The sequence below is a fragment of the Eucalyptus grandis genome, chromosome 1, assembly GCF_016545825.1.
Source record: "Eucalyptus grandis isolate ANBG69807.140 chromosome 1, ASM1654582v1, whole genome shotgun sequence".
Classification (NCBI taxonomy): domain Eukaryota; kingdom Viridiplantae; phylum Streptophyta; class Magnoliopsida; order Myrtales; family Myrtaceae; genus Eucalyptus; species Eucalyptus grandis.
This window is the reverse complement of record NC_052612.1, coordinates 14,845,462-14,866,767: the sequence shown is the minus strand read 5'-3', so window position 1 is coordinate 14,866,767 and position 21,306 is coordinate 14,845,462. Positions and strand designations below refer to the sequence as shown.

At 43.4% G+C, this 21,306-nt stretch overlaps 1 non-coding gene and 1 pseudogene across 1 annotated transcript; one reads left to right on the top strand and one right to left on the bottom strand.

The window, feature by feature from the left end:
• Positions 1–8,843: 8,843 nt before the first annotated feature.
• LOC120295666 lies at positions 8,844–10,564 on the bottom strand (annotated as a pseudogene).
• Positions 10,565–12,534: 1,970 nt separating this feature from the next.
• Positions 12,535–12,627, top strand: LOC120289069. Its single transcript, XR_005547018.1, has one exon. It is a non-coding gene; the product is annotated as a small nucleolar RNA snoR117 (small nucleolar RNA).
• Positions 12,628–21,306: the final 8,679 nt, after the last annotated feature.

Below are 21,306 nucleotides of genomic sequence, written 5' to 3'. Positions count from 1 at the left end.
TTAAACAAAACGTTGTTATTTTCTCTCTTTCTCCTCCCTTTTATACCTCTCTCCTTCCACGGGCCCTATTCCCGTGGGCCGGGCTTTCTCGGCCCAACTTGGGCAGACGGGCCTTAAGCCCAATACTAATAAAGCCTTCATCTCCCACTCGCACATGGTGGGCCGAACAGGATTCTCTTTACCTCTTTTCAACATTCATACCGGTGAATAATCCGTGCGACCAGCATACTTTGAGCTCGTTGCTATACATTTGTTAGGAATATATAGCAGCTCATAATGGGCGTCACACTCGAGTAGATTTAGTATGCAGTACCCTAGATCGATCGATCACATTTTATATTTCTCTTGATCTCTTTCAAACATGATATATATATTATATTCACAATTACAGTTATCACAAAGACAATCATAATTGGTCGACCAGTGAATACAAAAACTACAATGTGATTCTCCAAAATCGATCTTCCTCTTTCCTTCAAACTCTCAATTTCAGTTCACCTTGCTTTTCTAGAAATGTCCCATTAGATCGAATCAACTCATGACCATTGGCAATCCTAAGATAGCAAACACTAAATAGAAACCTTGAGAATAAGTAAAAGTCATGAGGGCACTTAAATTGAGGAACTCTTTTCCTCAAGAGTCTCACACGTTATAAAAGTTGAGATCAAAACTTTTTGCCACTCTTTCTTGGTCGACTCATGCATGCGTAGTATGAAATACGTATTACGATATTAACTCCTTTTCCCATGGAGCGTATGTCTACACCTTTCAATACCGTACAGATGATAGTTCAGACATACTGAATGTCTAACTTGAGTTCACATATCTACTCATTTACAAAATTCATCAGAACTCACATCTGGCATCTTAGATAGATAAAGTAAAACATGTGGGGTATTTTACTTTTGGACATAGTAAGTATTATGTCCTCATCTTAACACTCAGTTAAGGCGACATTCGTATCTTAAGCTTGAGCTCTCGATTATCACCTAGATAATAAGCTTAAAAAAACAGTCTCATCTCTATTTATCACACAGTAAATAGAGGCGATTACCCGTGTGAGTGGGCTAATCTTTTATCTGTCCGACATACTTTCTTAACATAAAGTAATGCACTGAGCATTAAGATGCATAAAGATCAAACAAAGATTCATAGGCATTAATAATGAAACAACACTAGTTCATAAATGTGAACAACTCAGGGAAATTACAATCCAAGTACATCGAGACTCTACGCAATCCTAGAGATTTTACATGACCACAAAACACATCTCTAGGTATTGGCTTTGTCATAGGATCTGCTACCATTCTATGCGTAGATATGTACTGTAAGTTCACATCCTTTCGTGCAACCATATCTTTTACAAAGTTATACTTTGTATCTATATGTTTGGTCTTGCCATGATACTTTGGATTTTTGGTGTATGCTATAGCTGCCTGGCTATCACAGTTAACCAATAATTGATTTGCAGCTTTCTCAATAACACCTAAATGATCCAAGAATCTCTTAAGCCAAACTGCTTCTTGTACTGCTGCTGATAATGCCACGAACTCAGCTTCCATCGTGGATAAGGCTATGCACGTTTTTTCTTACTACTCCATGATATGGCGCCATTGCTCGCAATAAAGCAAATCCCGAGGTAGATTTTCTTTCATCTAAATCTCCTCCCCAATCAGCATCTGAATAGCCTTCAAGTCGCAGATCCTTTCCTTGGTAATTCAACTTGTAATCAGCAGTTCCCTTCAGATACCTCAGTATTCTCTTAACGGCCTTCCATGTGCTGGACCTGGATTGGATTGGTATCTACTCACCATTCCAACTGCAAAACATATGTCGGGTTTTGTACACATCATAGCGTACATCAAGCTCCCAACAGCACTTGCATAAGGAACATGTTTCATTTGTTCCTTCTCTTGTGGAGTCCTTGGACACGCCTATGGCTCAATCCTTCACCTTTTGCAATAGGAGTGTCTATGGGTTTACAATCTTGCATACGAAATCGTTCAAGAACCTTATTTATATAGGTTTCTTGCGAAAGAGACAACGATCTCTTCGAACGATCTCTTGAAATCTTAACTCCAAGAATGTATACAGCCTCACCCATGTCCTTCATCTCAAAGTTGGAAGACAACCAACTCTTGATAGTCTTAACAAACTCCATATTGCTTCCAGCAATTAGTAGATCATCAACATATAATGATATGATCACAAATTGATCCTTGGATCTTTTGATATATACACACTGATCCTCATCAATCATCGTAAAATCATATTCCATTATGGCATTATGAAAACGTATATACCATTGTCTTGATGACTGCTTAAGACCATATATCGACCTCAAAAGTCGACATACTTTTTCTTCTTGGCCTTTCACTATGAAACCAGCAGGTTGTTCCATATATATTTCTTCATCTAATTCTCCATTGAGGAAAGCAGTCTTTACATCCATTTGATGTAACTCAAGATCCAGACTAGCCACTATTGCCAGAATAATGCGAATCGGGGTAAATCTTACTACAGGAGAAAACGTATCTTCATAATCAATTCCTTCCTGTTGATTATACCCCTTCGCCACAAGGCGAGCCTTATGCCTTTCTATCGAGCCATCAGCCTTTCGCTTTATTTTGAGAACCCATTTGTTCCCAATAGCTCGCGTCCTTTTGCGATCAACCAGGTTCCCGACTTGGTTTAATTTCATCGACTCCATTTCCTCTTCCATTGCATTAATCCATTTTTCCTTACTAGGGCAATTCGAGCCTCATTTATATTTCTTGGCTCATCCTCATCTTGTGGAGCAACCATAAAAGTTTCCCCTTCAATGTCAAAACGTCGACGGGGAATACTTTGGCGACTTGTTCGCCGTATGGGAGATTGTACACTTAGCACATCATCCCCATCATGCTCCCACTTGGATTAGGTAATGATGATGTCGTCTCATCATGTGGTTGCAATTGAGAATTAGTTGAATTCAATTCATCACTTCTCATATTACTCCCACTTGGACGAACTCCACTAACATCATTATCCTGATCCAAGGTCTCAAATAGGGAACAATATTCCCCTATTTCGCCATTCTTAGGAAATTCATCCTCTAAGAATAGGACATCTCGTGATTCAAACTCAGTTATACTCCCACTTTCCTGCTCACCTATGAACACATATCTTTTCGAGTGTTCTGAGTACCTTATGAAAATACTCTTCTTTCCTCTAGGACCCAATTTCCCAAATTTGTGAGAGGACTCATGTGTATAGACAGCACAACCCTATGACTTAAGAAAACTTAAGTCCGGTTTTTCTACCTGTCCATAACTCATATGGAGTGGAAGTAATGGATTTAGAAGGCACACGGTTAAGTATATAGGCAGCAGTTAACAACGCATCACTCCAAAAGGTAATAGGTAAGTTAGCATGCGCCATCATGGACCTAACCATTTCCAGTAGGGTTCTGTTTCTTCTCTCCAACACCATTTTGTTGAGGAGTATATGGAATAGACAACTGTCTTTCTATTCCTTTTTCATCACATAATTTTCTAAACTCATCAGATAAATATTCTCGACCTCGATCGAATCTCAATGATTTTATTTTCTTGTCTAATTGATTCTCTACCAGGTTCATAAACCTTTTAAAACAACTTATTGCTTCAGATTTATGAGAAATCAAATAGACATATCCGGATCGAGTATAATCATCAATAAAAGTGATGAAATAAACAGCTCCATGCCTTCCTTTCACATTCATTGGACCACAGACATCAGAATGGATTAAATGCAGAGGAAATTAAGCTCTCTTTCCTTTTCCAAATGGTTTCCTTGTCGTTTTCCCTTCTAGGCAATGCTTACATATGGACAAATCGACTTTTTCAATATTGCCCAACAAACCCTCTTTGGCTAGTCTATTCATACGCTGTTGGCCAATGTGACCAAGTCTAGCATGCCACACATTCACATCATTATCATATTTATTAGGAGACGTGAGAAGGGAATAACAAACATTAGCATTAACATAATAAATATCTAATACAATAAAACCATCCAGAAAATAACCACGACCATAGTAATTTGTATCTAAAAACAAATCCACACCTCTATTACAGAAGTTCATATTAAAACCTAGTCTAACCAACACTAAAACAGACACTAAATTCCGACGAATCTCCGGAGCATACAGCACATCATGAAGGAACAAAGTGCGTCCACCACGCATATTTAGTTGGCATGTGCCAATTCCTTTCACTTCAGCTCTGGAGTTGTTTCCCACATAGATCCACTTAGTTCCAATTGGTACTTGTCGGAATTCCACGAAGGATCCTCTATCCTTCGCTACATGGTCCGTCGCTCCTGAATCCACAGTCCACAAAGGATTAGACTCAGTTAAGAACACAAAACTCGACACATAAGTAAAGTTCTGAAAAGTACAAGGGGTGCATACCTTCTTTGGCTCACGACAGTCGCGAGCATAGTGACCCTTCTTGTCACAGTTGTAGCATTTCACCCTTGCAAGCTTCTTCATGCGAGGACGCTTTCCTCTTTCATGTTGGTTAAACTTGGGTTTCTTCCCTGAAGGACCTGCTTCTTCCTTGCCTTTCCCCTTATCAAACCGGTTAGGCGCTTGCGCTTGGAGCTCGAAGCTCCATTTGAGCTAGAACTTGCATGATAGAGTTCAGCATCCGGCTTAGCCACCAACATGCGGTCCTCTTCCAGCTCAAGATGACGCATTGCATTCTCAAAGGTTTTGATATTTTCATTATGAGTCAGGTGCACCTTCATATGCTCCCAACTCTGAGGCAAGGAACGAATCAGTGCTTGCACTTGCTGCTCATCTGCGAGGACATGGCCAGCATCTTTCATCTCGGTTATCATGTTTGACATCTTTCTAAGATGTTGCTTCATGGTCTGACCATGAGGCTTCTTATAAGAGTCAAACCTGATAGTAAGCTGCCTCAGTCTAGTCACCGAAGTATGACCAAATCTAGCTGCCATTGCCTCCCACATTTCCTTGGCATTGTCAAAACGCTGAAACTCTCGCATGACGTCATTTTCCATGCTGCTCAGCAACGTGATGCGAGCTAGAGAGTTCTTTCTTTTCCACGCAGAAAAAGCTTCTTTGTCTCTTTTGTCTTTGTGCGGTGGTTCCCTCTTCAGGTTCTACCATGGTCGGGTTAAGAGACTCAAGTGCTTCTTGCTCTTCCAAAGACATACCTCTTTTGGATTTTCATTTGCCAAATTTCATAGTTGTCACCATTGAGCTTTTCACCTTTGTTCAGCTCGGCAACTATGCTCTTTGTGGCTAAAGCCATTGATCCGAACAAATCGAGACAAATATGCACGAATTATTAATGCCTATCATTTATGCATCCCTATTTACATAGATCCATCATATTAATGAATAATTTCAAGTAAGGTTTCAAAATCAAAAGGTCACTATGTTTCCAATCATCCTCCAAAATCCTAACTTAAAACTATCATCAATATAATTGTCTTATGCAAAATCAATTCTATGAAGCTACAAAAACTTCTAAAACTACCCACAGACTAATTACCCACAAAGAACCAGCAATAACAGAAAGCAACATATAATAGACATCCAATAAAAACAATAATGCTTTCAATTAACACAATTAGGTAGTAATCATTACATAATATGTACACAAATCACACTTAACATATATCAGCCAATACAACTAACACCAAGTCGGCACACGAACTAGGAAAGATCCTCTTTTGTTCAATTTCTTGATCTTTTCCTTGAAACAATACAGTAATATTCATTTACAAAATCCATCACAATTTTCCTATAGGAAGCGCTCCGTTGACATCCCATATGCGATTCAACACATCTTGCCATTCAGGTGGAAGAGTGTTTATGAAAAATCGCACCATCTCTAACTGTGACATAGGACGACCATTCCATATGACCTGTTGAATCTTCCCGTTGACTTCAAGGACATGATCAATTAAGTCACCTCTCTCCCATCGATGATCGATCGCTCGGCCATCAACTTAGACAAATTTATCCTTTTGTTCATCGGTAATTGCGCGAATAGGTGTGCGCAACCTCAGGGGCGGCATTGTTCCTGCAACAAATGCAGAACAAATAAGGGATCACATTATAATCCACATAGACTTAATTGAAAAAGAAACACATTCTTTTCCTCTTTTTTTTTTTTTTTTGGGGGTCAACGGTCAACGGTCGTCGGTCAACGGTCAACGGTCGTCAACGGTCGGACTGGTCGGGCCGGTGGGGCCGGCTAGGGTGAACCGACGGCACGTGCCGCGCGTGCGCGGGCGGCGACGTCACGCGACGTCAGCCGGCACGCGCCGCGCACGTGCTGGGTCTCCGCGGTCGAGTCAGGTTGGGTCGCCGGTCGGGTCACCGGCCGGTGGTCGCCCCGGCGAAACGTCGTCGTGCTGACGTCATCGATGACGTCACCCTAGCGGTTGCGGCCGTTGGGTGACGTCATGATGACGTCAGCACGCGTCGGTCCGTGGACCGTCGCATGCCGGTTCGTTGGCCGGCGGTGCGCACGCGCCGGTTCGCCGACCGGCGCGTGTGCCGCACACGCCCCAGGCGAGCCAAAGTGCTTCCGGGCGCGTCGCGCCCACGCGCAGCGGCTTTTGGCCGCGCGTGTGGGCGCGTGCGGCGTTGCCCGGCGGCGTATGACGTATCTCCAGACTCGTCTCGACGTCGCATTTCTGCCCATGTATTCAGAAAACGATTTCGACTTACGAAAACTCAGAAAAATGGCCGAAGAATGCTCGGGTGTCGGGATTTCTCGCTCCGATCTGTACGGCCGAATTGCTTTTGCGAAAAATCAATCAAAAATCGTCAAACAAGTCGGGAAAACGTGAACTAAGGCTCTGATACCAATGTTGGGAATGACTGATCCCTGAAAAACCGGATTCGACACTAAATCAAACCCCTAAATCAATGCGGAAAACGAGCCCGGGAAAAACAACACGTATCATCGATCCTAAAGCACACCACGGATTCGAGCGTACATTTTAGCCACAGATTAAACACCGACGCCGTTAGAGGAAGAGAAACTTTGTCCTGTTCGATCCGGTGAAGCAAATTGGCCTTCACGCTTCACTGTTTTGCTTTTGGAGAAAACGACAAAGAGGGAGAGTACGTACGTCCTTTTTCTTTTAAACAAAACGTTGTTATTTTCTCTCTTTCTCCTCCCTTTTATACCTCTCTCCTTCCACGGGCCCTATTCCCGTGGGGCAGGCTTTCTCGGCCCAACTTGGGCGGACGGGCCTTAAGCCCAATACTAATAAAGCCTTCAAAATCCAACGCTTGCCCAGCAACCATCACCCCTCCTATGCTTGGAGGAGGAGGGCCAACTGCCCCGATGCTTGCTGTAGGACCATAAGCCACTGCAGGAGGTGTATATGCAAACTTTCGTGGCTGCTGCACATTAAGCAAGAACGGTACTATTGTTACCAGTAATAGATACTTTGCTCGTGGTTCCATCATTCATTCTCTTCCCTAATCCTTTCCTAAACTGCTCCTCCTCCCCTATCTAGTCTTCATCGTCCTCAAGCTCAGTCTCTTTTCTCAACGGCACATGCACCGCCCTATTGTCAAAATTCATGAAAACACCTTTCTTTCCACCCTCAATCTTACATTGAACATGGCAATTCGCCCCTGAAACTCCAACTCCTGATCGCACAAGCCCTCAGTCGTGCCATGATTACGCCCTCCATCTAGCGAAGTATAGTCTGGCACAGCTGCCTGCGATTGCCTCAGCTGTTCTCTCTCAACTCTTATCGCATTTATCATTGCCTGATGGGGAAACAACAACTTGGATGAATCCCGCCCTTTCACAGTTCCAATCGCAGCCAACTGTGTCTTTGCATCATCTCTATACAAACCTTCCGTTTTCTCCTCAAACGCTTGTCCCTTTTCACCGTCTTCCTCATTAGAGCTCAATTCATCCACTTGCCTCAATGTTTGTTCGACTGTGGCATTGCATTTCACAAGACCCTTCAAAAGAATGAAGAATTTGGTGTTTAGGGATGGGCTTGGACTTCGATCCCACAGCATAGCAAGAGCCACTCGTTGAAGCAAGGGTCCTCATGTTTTTTTGGAGCTTGTGCAGGGCTTCTTGGGTGTAAGTGCGAGCTTGAGGAAGGACATTCAAAGGCAAAGCAATGGCGGACGAATAATATTGCTCCTCTATTAAATCAGAAAAGGAGATATCACCATCATGGATAAAAATTAAAGCATAAATATGAGCATCTTATGACGTTAAGTATCACTCATGTTGAAAACTAATTTCGACTTTCAATTTCATGAAAAAAGACAAATCAATGATAAAACTACTCGATCTCAAAAGGGAATGAAAATATAGGAATTTAAGTTAAAATATTATATCAGCTATTGAAAACAAAGGCTTAATCCTTAATGAAAAGGAGATACAAATAGCAGTTAAAACAATTCTCTACTTATTCCCAGCGTGAATCACTTGGAATGGATTAAAATGGACACAAATAGAATAATGCGTGACGTTCTCTCCCTCTCCCTCTCCCTCTCTTGAAAGATAGCGGAATTCGAGCTCGAGCTAAGCTACAAACTACTACGAACCTCCATAAATGCTATCAGAGGTGGAGCCCCATAGCAGCAATGGACGGAGAAGAAAGATTGCGCACAAGAATTCGATACACACCAAATGAAACAAATCGAATAACGCAAGAAATGAATGCAACACACGGGAATGTTTTTTCCCCTCAAATCCAAACACCTCTCTTTTTATTACTCAATTGCTTGGGTGGGGAAATGGGATTCTCTCCTTCTTTTTCCATATTCTCATGAAAAACACCTCGAAAACAATACATTATAGATATCACATCCCATTGCCGCACATGACATACACATACGTATGTCAGTTCGGTTAATGCCAAGCAGATGCGACGGTGAGAGTTTGCCCACGCCAGCCGAAGCAAAACCCGCCATTCTCTTCTTTCACCGTGAATCTCGGGTCCCAGGGCGAGGGCCAACAGTGAAGCAACTTCTTCATCGCGGCCAATTGTCGACCCAGTGGCTTCAACTCGAACCCAGCCATCCCCATGCGGGCCCTCCACTCCCCAAACACCTCGCATCTTTCAACCCGGTCCCTACCTTCGCAAGCAACCCAGTTCCCCAATTTCCGACTCAGCCCCTCCTCCGCCCCCCTCGCTTCGAGCTGTCCTCCAAAAATTCAGACTCGAACGACTCAAGCAGCGCCCCGTAGTACGCCAGCGCCTCCCCCACGCGCATCGGGAATGGCGCCGTGTTCCCGTTCATCTCCTGCTCCACCAGCGTCACCACCCGCGGCGCCAGACCCTTTACGCGCCGGAGGAGCTCGTCGCGCGGGTTCTCCACAGATACGCCCTCGTCCGGCATTCTGTGCAACTTGTACGCCAAGATCACCGCCAGCACCTCGTCGGGCTCGCAGCCCAGCGACTCGCGGCTCAACTCGCTCAGCTTCTGCTTCACGATGTTGAATACTAACCTAACTTTCACCTGGGCCGCGAGTTCACTCAGTCGATCCCCAATCATCCTTAGCCTCTTCTCACCGTTGAAGCTATCTGCGACCATCGTGATCTTGAGGGTGGATTGATTGCCCGCCTGATGCACGGACGCCGCGTAAAGGAGAATGAGGGGATTGAGGTACCGTCCTTCCCAACCAATATCGAAATCAATTACATGGAGCTTGTTAGTGGAGGGTTGCTCCGATGCAGCTTCCACAATCGCGAGATTGGCAGCCATGCAACCGAGCTTAAAACAAGGAGACAGACCGTAAAGTGACTGAAACGACAACAGATGTTCCTCGGTGAACAACTCCGTCAGGGGAGGGGGGTAATCGACGGGGCTCACGTGCGAATTAAGCTCAGACAACATGTATTCCATCAATTTCTGCTCTGAATAACCCATGGGTTTCGGCACGGCAGACAAGTGCCGCAGGATCTCCGAAGCCACGTCTACTTTGCCCTTAAATATCGCCGTTGCAGCCTCCACTAGCGACTGCTCCAACAAGATGGATCCCGGAGACCTCTGGAGTATCCAGGAGGGGGTGACGGGGGTCTTGACCCTCGCTACCGGAGACCTCTGGAGTCTCCGGACGTGGTCCATGACCCACGCTAGCCGAGACCTCTGGAGTCTCCGGACGGGGGTCTTGACGCTCTCTACCGGAGACCTCTGGACGGGTATCTTGAAGCTCTCACTTTCCTTAGAATCGTCGGATATGACACAGCTTTTGACGCTCTCTGCCGGAGACCTCTGGACGGGTATCTTGACGCTCTCACTTTCCTCAGAGTCCTCGGACATGACACAGGCATTGCTCGGGACCTGCAAGACCTCATAGGACTCAGACCCGCTCGATAGGGATTGGGTGTTGCTGAACGACCCGAGGACGCTGTCGATCAGATCTTCCGCAAACAAGGGTTGCCGTGGGTGATCGCCAGTTTGAGAGTGAGCGTCGAAGGCATCTCTGAGCTTCTTGGGATTTTGGCCACAGAGCTCCTGGATCGCGCGCTTGCGGCTGGAGGAGAGGTTCTTAGGCCAAGCGGAACGCTCCATTGATGAAAGAGGTCTTGTGCTTCGCTTTGTACTGATGAGGGAGTTGATGAGGGAGTGAATGAAAAGTAGAGAGAGAGAGAGAGAGATGGGCAGGAGGCAAGGAAGATGGGAGAATATATTGGGTGGTCCGGGACCGCCACGTCAGCGTGGTCCCGGACCACTCATGCGGGGCCACGTGTGAGGGAGGGAGACAGAGAAGAGAAAGAGGAGAGAGAGCGTCAGAGAGATGGGACAGGGGCAGGTCCTTTGATTCCCTCCCCTCACACGTGGCGCCGCGTGAGTACGATTCCACCCCTTGCCGGATCCAGCGATGCCCACGCGCGGCGCGTACAAGTTACAGTTCGATTTCATGATACATAGCAAATTCTTTTCTAGAAAAAAATCAATATATTGTGTTATTAGTTTTATTATTGTTATAATTGTTATCATATATCGATGGGAGTGATTATTTAATTCGCTCAAATGTCATGTTATGCATATGACTCAAAATTATATTCATGAAGCCTAAGGAATCTATTATTTCATATTTGTTATTTTGTTTTATTAATATTATTTAAAATAGCTGAAATATAACTATGCAATTTCTTTTAACTTTCATGAGTCCTCGTATTTCTTAATTTGATTGTGCCTATTCTTTATTTATTTGATTGATTGTAATTGATTTTACAATATCATGTCACCTTAAATAATTATCTTGTAAAGGTTATAAATAGGCCAATGTATTTTGCATTATTAAATACAGAAAAATTAATTCTCTCTTCCGCATCAAGATGATGCTGACCATGAAATGAGCCCAACTACGTATTCTCATTTGAGGGGTTATAGTAATCTCGCCCATGCCAGCCCCTTTCCTTAAAACATTAGCTAAGCAGCTCGGTTGAACTACTTCTCCGACAAACTCCCTCCAGTCAAAACCATCTCAGCCTTCCTCATCATCAATTCGCACCAAACCAAATGATTCCCTAGAAGATCGTTCGCCAGAGATGCTTGGGTTTGTTAAGGGAATCTCTGCAGCTATCGTGTAACGAGAAAAACGAAATGGACTAGCAGAGAATCGACTCGGAAATACTGTTGAAAAGTTGACAGGGCCAGCGTGTAGTGGTGGGGAAACTAAGGCGATGAAACAATGCCAAATGGACTTGTTAATTAAAACTAAAAGCAGATGGAAATAACTAAAAATAATAGAGAAGGATTACGGATGATCGAGAGGAATGGGGGACCACGATCATGGAGGTAGCTGAAAGAAAACATCATTGTGATGCTGGGAAAGCTCCCAAGGAAGAGAAGCTCTCACAGAGGAGAAAGAACCATATCCATGCCTATCTTCCTGAACAAAACTTGATATCTCATTCTTTTTAGCACATAAACACTAGCTAGCAAGCTAATATAAAAAGAAGTCTCGAACCTTCCAAAACAAATATAATTAAGTCCTAAAATTTCTCAAATTGATGTAATCAAGTGTTTCGTTGACTCCATTCACATAATTAACAAAAAATACTTTTTAATTATTTTTTTAAGATAGGTATTTTTTAAAAATAGGTGCAGCATTGAAAGAAAAAATTAAGAGAAGGATAAAAAAATAAAAAATAAATAAATAAAGAAAGGACAAGAATGATAAAAAGGTTACTTAAAAAAAAAAAAAAAGACAAACATTATAAAAACCACCACTCTTGGCCACCAGCCACAGTTGCTTCCGGCCATGGCCGACATGGGTGCTCAGTCATCACGTTTGGCCATAGCCGCTCGAGTTTCGTCGAGCTTGCCCTATTAATCACGGACCCGAGCGCCTTCAGGTCTGGGTCTGAACTTTCAACAGCCTCACTGCACCGTCTTTTTTGTACTCCCCGTGTTAACTCTCAGATCTTTCACCACTAGGCTAAAAAGCTTCCCATTCATCATCTTCTCTCACAGAGTGGAAGATCTATTATCTTCCGTTTGGCTCACCAGTTTCAAGCTCAGATGGCTGTGCTGGTAGCGGTGATGCTGGAAATTGTCCGTACCATTCGAGACGAACGTCTTCTCTCCTGATCAACGCTTCATCATCTCTAGCTTTTCTGAGGCCTTCGTCGCTTGGCCGTGATTATTCTCGTTATTGCTTCTGGTTTGATTTATTTATTTCTCTTAGCATTCTTTTTCCTGAAATTTTACCCTTTGGTTTTTCTTCAAAGAATATGAGAACGCATAGATTGGAGTGATGAGAGATAAAAGGAAAAATGACACAAATGATCTATAAACTTTGATCAAGTATGCAACGTGGTCTCTAAACTTTTAATTTGTCTAACGTGGTCTATGAACTTTTAGTACATATTCGATTTTGTTCCTAGACTATATGAAAATATTTAATATTGTCCATGAACTTGAATTAATAAAATAAAAATATTGAACATTTTCACATGATTCGTGATTAAATCAAATATGTATCAAAAGTTTATGGACTACATTAAATAAATTAAAAATTCAAGTATTGCACTGTACATTGGGATAAAGTTCCAAGATCACATTGACTAAATTGAAAGTTCATGGACCATATTGTTCATTAGATTAAAGTTGAGGAACCATTTGAGTCAATATTATGCTTTGCTTTGATGGCACATCTATCACTAAAGTTTGCTGAGATTGACGAAACATTGTTCGAAAGCCCAAGTTCCCATGGCAGAACTTGACAAAACTCAAGCAGCGATGACCGCTAGCTCAACCATGGCCTCAAGCTCCGGAAGTGGTGGCAGCTTGCGGCGAGGTGGGCAAGGCTTTGTGCTGGTAGATTTTAGTTTATTACTTTTATTTGAATTATTATCTTTTTCCTTTTTCATAAAAAAAATTCCTTTTTTCTTTTTTACATTTTCAAGTTTTTTTATGTGCCATGTACTAAGTGTTACGACCCTCCCCTCAAGAAGGGGAGCAAGGCATCTGTTAGGACGAAAGATTGCCAAATGATATCTTTGAGGGCCTTGCAAGAATACTAAATGTGACTTCGAATCAATAGAGTAATCAAATTGAACTTTGAGGCATGATATCACTTTCTTTAAATATTTATTTGCCCCACAAAATTGCTAATGTTCACTGGTTAATATCCTTGAGGATATAACAAAGTCTAAAATGAAATTACTAGATAGCAATTTTAATATTTTTCCAAAGCCTCTCTAAGAGACAATTGAAAAATGGCTATAGTTTTGGAAAAAATACTTGAAAAATAATCTCTCACTCGTTAATTCAAAAAAACTGACATATATATTTAAATTGGTCTTAAAGAAGATAGGCAACTCTTTGTGAAAGGTTGTAAATTGAACAAAGATTTCATTTTGTTTGGAAGGAGCTGCAAAATGAACAAACGCAACCCTTTGGGAATTGTTGCAAATTGAACAAGTGTAATTTCCAAATGTTGCTTTGAATAAACATATATAAAAAATTCGTAATAATAATATAATAAAATTCCTAATATTCATAATTTCTAAAATACTTAATAAACAAAAAACAACCTTTGAAATAATAAAGGTTAATAAAATAACCGTATGTGAACAAGTGTAATTTCCAAAGGTTGTTTTGAAAAAACACATATAAAAAATTCAAAATAATAAATATAATAAAATAATGATTTTTTAATAAATAAAATTCCTAATTTTCATAATTTCTAAAATACTTAATAAACAAAAACAACCTTAGCGAGCTAGCTTATACGGTGATGAATATCCTCGTGAATAAAGAATTGAAACGTTTGTATAGCTAATTGGAAGTAGCTAGGTCGAAGGAAACTAAGGGGAAAGACGCAAGACTACGCGCACACTGAAGGGAGACATTCTCTACTTGCTTCTAATTTATGGGTAAGCTGAGAAAGTCCTCCAGTCCCCGCCTAAAGCAAATGTCTCTGCCAATGAACAACAAAAATATTCGGATGGCAAAGTTCTCTCAACAAGGGAAACCAACTCTAATCACCAAAATTGCTCAAAACATTCCATTGGCGACAACATAGTAAGCGAGAGAACAAAATGAGTCTAATGAGGACCCTGCTGAGCACATCATAAAAATCCAAATCGAGGTACATGAAAACACCGCAGCGAGCTTAAGCATGAGCAAGCAACAAAACTGAGACTAGTTTAGTGCCCATGACGTGGGAACGCACTTAGCGAGCTTGCTAATACGGTGATGAATATAAAGTTGGACGTGACTACAATAGCGAGGTAAATATTTTGACATGTGTGAATAATAACCATTCTGATCAAAAATTGATTTTTAGAACATAAATAAATTTTTCTATTTCTATTTCTAGATGAATTTCTGAACGAAAATACACATTTGATAGCGACACAAAATTGTTGTTCTTGGAATAGAAATTCATTTGTTAATAATACCAAATTTCTTCCTCTCGGGCGACAATGGACGATGGTAGTAGCAACCGATAGGAGGCGACCGGCAATCAATGGCTACAGGGGGTGATGGACATGACGAGCAACGTTTGGTGGCTAGCGGCCAACGAACACAGGTGAGTGGCGGCAGTGAGCGGTGAATGGTGGGTGGCAGGAACAGGCGATGGCGGGTGGTGATTGGCTAGTAACGAGGACGAGCGATGAAAAGAGTTTCTATTTTTCATTTCTGTTTCACTTCTCATTTATGTTTCAAACCTATTTTTGGAATAAAAATTCATTTTAGAAATAGAAAAATGAAATTGCGTTGCCAAACGGATCTCTGTTTAAACAAAAATATAATTCTAGAAAAAAAAATAGAATGGTTATCATACACGCGTCCTAAGAAGCTATTGGCCTAGTAAGAAAAAGTTTGAATTTGAAATGAGAGGCTGGCCTCATTGAGCGTATATGTATAGGCTCCTGGCCATACGAATCCCTCTGGCATCCCGAGAAAACGGAGAATGACTCAAAAAAGAGGCAACTATTCTCACTCATTGCGTCAGCCACCCAAGTGTATATATCACAAGAAACATCGACTTAACACCTCTGCGATGCTAAACCTTTGCAAATGTCTCTCGACTTGAAGAGGCATGACCGCACTCTGAAGAACAAGGCAAAATTTGTCTAAGGGTGCGCAAACACTTCTTAGTCAGAGAACAGTTTCTTTTCAGAAATAGTTATAGTCTATTTTTACTCTGGGAAATAATTTTTGAGTAAAATAAGGTGTTTGGTAACTACACAAAATTTCTATTATTAAAATAGAAAAAGAATATAAATGCATTTGGCACAATTTTTTATTTTTTGTATTTATTTTTTTTTATTCTTGCTTACGGACCGTCGACCACCGCCCACTACCGTTGCCCGTTGCCCATTGCCCGTCATCGCCACCCGCCGCCCGTCGCCGCCGCTTGCCGCTGTAGGACTACCGATCGCCGACCGTCGCCGCCGACCGCCATCGCACGATCACGCCCACAGCCCACGGCCGCCGCCGACCGCCGATGGGTTGTGGGCCGCGATCGTGCGATGGCGGTTGGCGCGATAGGTGGGGCGACGGGCGGCGAGCGACGGGGTGGCGACGACGGGCGACCAGCGGTCTGCGGTGGTGGCCGGTGGTTAGCGTCGGCAACAATGGTGGTGGCGGCCGGTGGGCTGTGGGTAGCGCGACGACGATCGACAGTGGCGGCAATGATGGTCGCTACTGGTGGGGCGACGGCCAGCAGTCGGTGACAGCCGTCATTCGGTCGACAATGGCCGTGGCCGGCCAAAGGTGGCTGGCGGTTGGTAAGAGGCCACTCAAGGCCGCAGCAAGCAAGAAAAAAAAAATTGGCTTATTTTTAGAAATTATTCCTAAGAACAAGAAATTACTTTCTTTTTTTGTTTTTTTGCTTGTTTTTGTTCCCTAGAACAAAAGTTTTACCAAACGGATTTTTATTTTTTATTTTTTGTTCCGGGGAATAAAAGAATAGAAATTGGGAGAAACAAAGATGTTACCATGCAAGCCCTAAGGGTGCGCATGACAATGCTTCTTGGTTGGGGAAGAGTTTTTTTTTTTTTTTTAGAAATAGTTATTTTCTATTTCTATTAAAGGGGAACAATTTCGAGTAAAAGAACCCGTTTGGTAACTACATAAAATTTCTACTCTTGGAATAGAAAATGAATAGAAAGGCATTTGGTAATGTAACAGTTTCTTTTTTGTATTTATTCGTTTTTATTCTTGCTCACGGATCGTCGACCGCCAACCACCGCCGCTCGCTGCCGCCGCCGCCCCGCCCGTTGCCCCCACCCGCCGCCGCCGCCGCCCGTTGCTGCCCGCCCGCCGCCGCCGCACGCCGGCCACCGGCCGTCACCGCCCGACTATCGCCGCACAGCCCATTGGCCCCCCCCTCCCGCGGCCACCCCTCCGTGGCCGGCGGCCGGAGGTGGAAGGGTGGCTGCGGGAGGGGCGGCCGATGGGCGTGCGGTGGCAATCGGCGGTGAAGGTCGGCGGCCAACGGTCGTGCGGCGTGGGCGGCGACAGGCAACAGCAGCGGCAGCGGCGGCAGCAGCCGGCGACGACGGCGGCGGCGACGGTCGTCGGCGGCCGATGGGCTGCGGCGGCGAGTAGCAGCCGGCGACGGTGGCAACCGGCGATCGGCGGTGGCTCCGAGCATTAAAGGTGGCCGTGGCAAGAGAGAAGAATAAAATAAAAATTTTAAAAAAAATTACTTATTTCTAGAAATTGGTCCCGAACAAAGCAAATTTTTTTTTATTCTCGTTTTTGCTCCAAATCAATTTTCTGGGCTAACTTTCTATTTCCCGGAATAGAAAAATAACTTGGCGTTAACAAACAGGTTTCTGTTCTTTTTTATTCCGAAGAATAAAAGAATAGAAATTGGGAGAAACAAAAATTTTACCATGCACAGCCTAAAATGCTCGAGACTCAGCTTTAGCATCACCTAAAGTAAACATCAATCTGCAAAACAGTCTATTCGAAGCATGACCCATCATATTCAGGTCCTGGCAAGAGCATGCTAGTGCGTAGTGCCAAGGTAGATAGCAGGCAGGCAGAGTCTCCCGAGCACCATGCTAAAAAGAAATCTGGTACAATAGGAAAATCAGTTCATCAAAGTTGTCAATATTTTTCGTCACCTGTGATGACCTAAAATTCAAGCATTAAGAGGATGTCCTGTCTGACTGGAAGCTAAAAATTCAGTCGAAAGTTCACAACAGAGAGACCTACTCCTGTAGAGAGAACAAGGAAGGTTGGGGGAAAATGAGGAAGTGGACATCCACAAACTCACATGTCCATATTCCTCGTCTCCTGCTCGGGGCCTCCTTTTTATCCAACAAGCCATCACAAACACATAGAACAAAAACCAAGAATGAATTGCCGTCCTGCAAATGGATTGCCAAGAATCGTGGGAGCGAAACCTTGATGACAGCCTTCTTACATATTTAGTGGTAGGCCCAATACCTTCACCATAAGACCCACGCAGGCTTCTTGAACCCAGGTAGAGAGATCCCTCTCCGGGTTGCTGGCCACAGCGGTCTCTCTCCCCTTCATTTGAATATGCAGAGGCCTGGAAGTGGCCGTAATTTTGGTACTGGCTGTTCCCATTCACGTAGTCATGACCTCTGCGAGTTCCACACGCTAGCGACCTTCCTGCCATGTGACTACTAGATGAATTCCAGGTTTCAGAGGAATCGGGTGTCAAAGGTACAGAGCACGATGAACTGGCAGATAGGGAAGACAGAGCCAGACCAGAGTTTGTGCCCTTCTCTTCAGCTGCATCATTCGAAGCATTTGTTTCACTTTTCTTAGCAAAGCGGCCTCCGCTTCCACTGGCTCTTCTCATGGCAAATTTGAAAGTTTAGTACTAAATCGATATATGTACAATAAGTTTAGGACTGATTGAATAATTTCTCCATATATTTGGTGTTTCTTGGAGTGATAGAATCTTTAGAGGTTATATAAAATCCCATAATTACGAAATATTTTTTGACAAGGTAATATTGTTACACTAGCTACTGTACGCCTCCTTTTTTTTCCTAAACATACCACGGCATAGGAAAATTAGTTTCTAGGAAACTCATCTAGAAAACAGCTCTCCTATTAATCAAGTTTGACGCCCCCCGACGACCCCCGATCCGTTAGGGTCGCCACATCACTTCCTTGTCTTGGATGTCCTTTATTCCGATACCCTTGGATTTCGGCGAATCCGCAAGTCTGGGGGGTCTATCACATTTCTCATTGGTCCTTGTGCAATAATATGGCAAAAGCGAATCCAACAACTCCCTTCCTTAAACACTAAAATGATGCACACTAGATACACATTGATAATAATCAGACACTTTTTTTATTAACATAAACTTGGTAGACGTCTTTTGTCGATACAACAAAAGCCAAAGTTTCCTATACTTGGCTATATCAAAAACTAGACCGACATTTTCCATCAGCTATTCACAAGTCATCTATCAACAAGTGTCGATGTCCAAAATTTCGCTGCTGACTTCACATCCTTCGTCACTCCATTCCACTCGAGCCTCCGTCATTATCCTCTGGCGACAGCAACTTTATCACTCTGTAATATGTTAGTCCCCATGAGGGGTGAGTACAACTACTCAGCAGTCAAAATTCTACTAAACTATATTACGGAGCCTATTGTCACCCAATTCCACGCAACCCAAATTAGTACGCATAATAGTAGTAATAAACATGCATTAAATCAATAGAGTTTTCCAACGAAATGGCAAATGCAGTTTAAAAACCGGAACACATCATGTCAATCAAATGGGTCTCAATTATAAGGTCAAAATGACACGTCCCATACCATGCCACACAATTTTGTCTCATAATCAAGCGCAACTATCAAAATGGTGTAGCTCAGCAGAATAATCAACTTTAAAACTCAATAGATATTTTATTCAATAACACTATCTCCCAGAGGACTAGTGTTTGCATCCCTCCAGGCATTCGAACCCAACCTGGCGTCATGAAAGCCTCCAATTCCATATTTCAGTCACCAGGCATCCAAAGCATGTCATGTTTCACCTCCAAGCATCTCGCACCTAACCTAGCATCACGAGGAATCGCCAAGGCTCACTATGTTACTAGTGTCCCCTACCCTCCGGAATGTGTATCGTCATACATCCGGGCATCCCAAAATCTCCCAAGGAAACTCTGGGGCTCACCACGACAATGGTGTCCCACAGGCATCCAGAGGCATCGCAATCACGATCTTCCAGGCAACCCGTCTCCCGAGGCTTCGTCGTCCCGAGGGTCTGACGGTAGAAAATAACACATCAACCATGATGTAGCAGTTAAATCATTTCAATGCCAAAACATTTTCAAATCATCAATATGGAGAATCCTTTGGGTTATCGAAAATCCCACTTTATGATATCAAGTAATGCAAAATAGGGATTTCAAAGACATGGCAATACAACAACAACAGTCTTTAAAAATAGGTCAATCTTATATCGATGAAATCAATTCACGAAATCAAAATCCATAGAATCCATTTTCACAGTTAACCCTCAAATGTATTTTGAAATCCACATGTATAGCCTAGAGTCGCACTTGCACATCACGGCTTGAAATAAAACAATTGATCAAAACCATAAGTAATTTGAAATCGGCACATTGGCGGTCGATAATCTCAATTTTGACCCTAAAGTTTTCAAAGTAGTTCACACACATAAAATCTTAGAGTTTCGAAATATTGGAAATCGGCACATCCGTGGCCTCCAATTCGGACTCGACCACAATAGTTAAAAAATCCTTTCCCATATAGCTCAGAATCAACTCGATAACCTCCAAGTTCACAATTCAGCGCAAGTATACCAAAATAATCTTAATATACGAGACAGTTTCACCAAGCAATGATAGCATTCGCGTCTTATAGGTTAGTAGATATCGACTTGCCTTTGGTTTGGGGCGTCAATGACAAGGCGAATCCGGGAGCTTGCAAGTCACGAGTGCAGCTAAGGCGAGTTGGACGGCGCAAATGGTAGAGCGGGAACACAGCTGGTGGCGTCGACGGCAAATGGACCATGAGTTGCTGCACGATCGAGATGAGCTAGATAGCGACAAAGGAGGTTGGTGGCTAGTGGTGGTGTGGCAGCTACGGGCACGGCTAAGGCGGCTAAATTGGCTCAGCGGTGGACGAAGATGAAATGAGAGAGAGAGAGAGAGAGAGAAAATTTCTATGGAGGTGTTGCACAAATTGAGAGAATGGTGTTCAAGAATGAGCGCAGCTCCTTCTGCCGTTGTCTTCACCATTTTTTTTTTTTTGTGACCGAGGACTCCGTCACATGTCCCCCGTGCCCGAAAGGCTCCTGAAAACTAGGCCCCTATATCTCGGGGAAGACTAGTACAGCAACCCACCACTATAATCCCCCCACTTAAATCGTTAGCAACACACAGTTTCGAACTCTTGACTTCAGTGATGAAAGAGGATTCTCAACCAATTGCGCTGTCTTCACCATTTGTTGACTTCATGAGTCAACAATACAAAGTTTCGGTGGCAGCCGAATAAGAAGACAAGCAAGAGATCCGGCGCTGGCAATGGGACAGCTTGCATGCACATGCAAGGGACGTGTCCGACTCCTTGCTCTTGCACTCGGTACGCTGACCGAATAAGGAGAGGGCGCTCGCACGTCAACAGTTGGAGAAAGGACGTGTCTTCCGCATGCAGGGGTCTTGAGATTTGCTGGCAGCCGAGCGAGAAGCAACGTGGCCGTTGCTGGCCACACTTCGGTCAACAATCCTCCTTTGTTGACCCCCAGATGGACGTGAGCGTGGCCTTCTTCGCCAGCATTGTCGAAGCCTTTATTTCCCTTTTTGCCGTTCAGCTGTGGAGA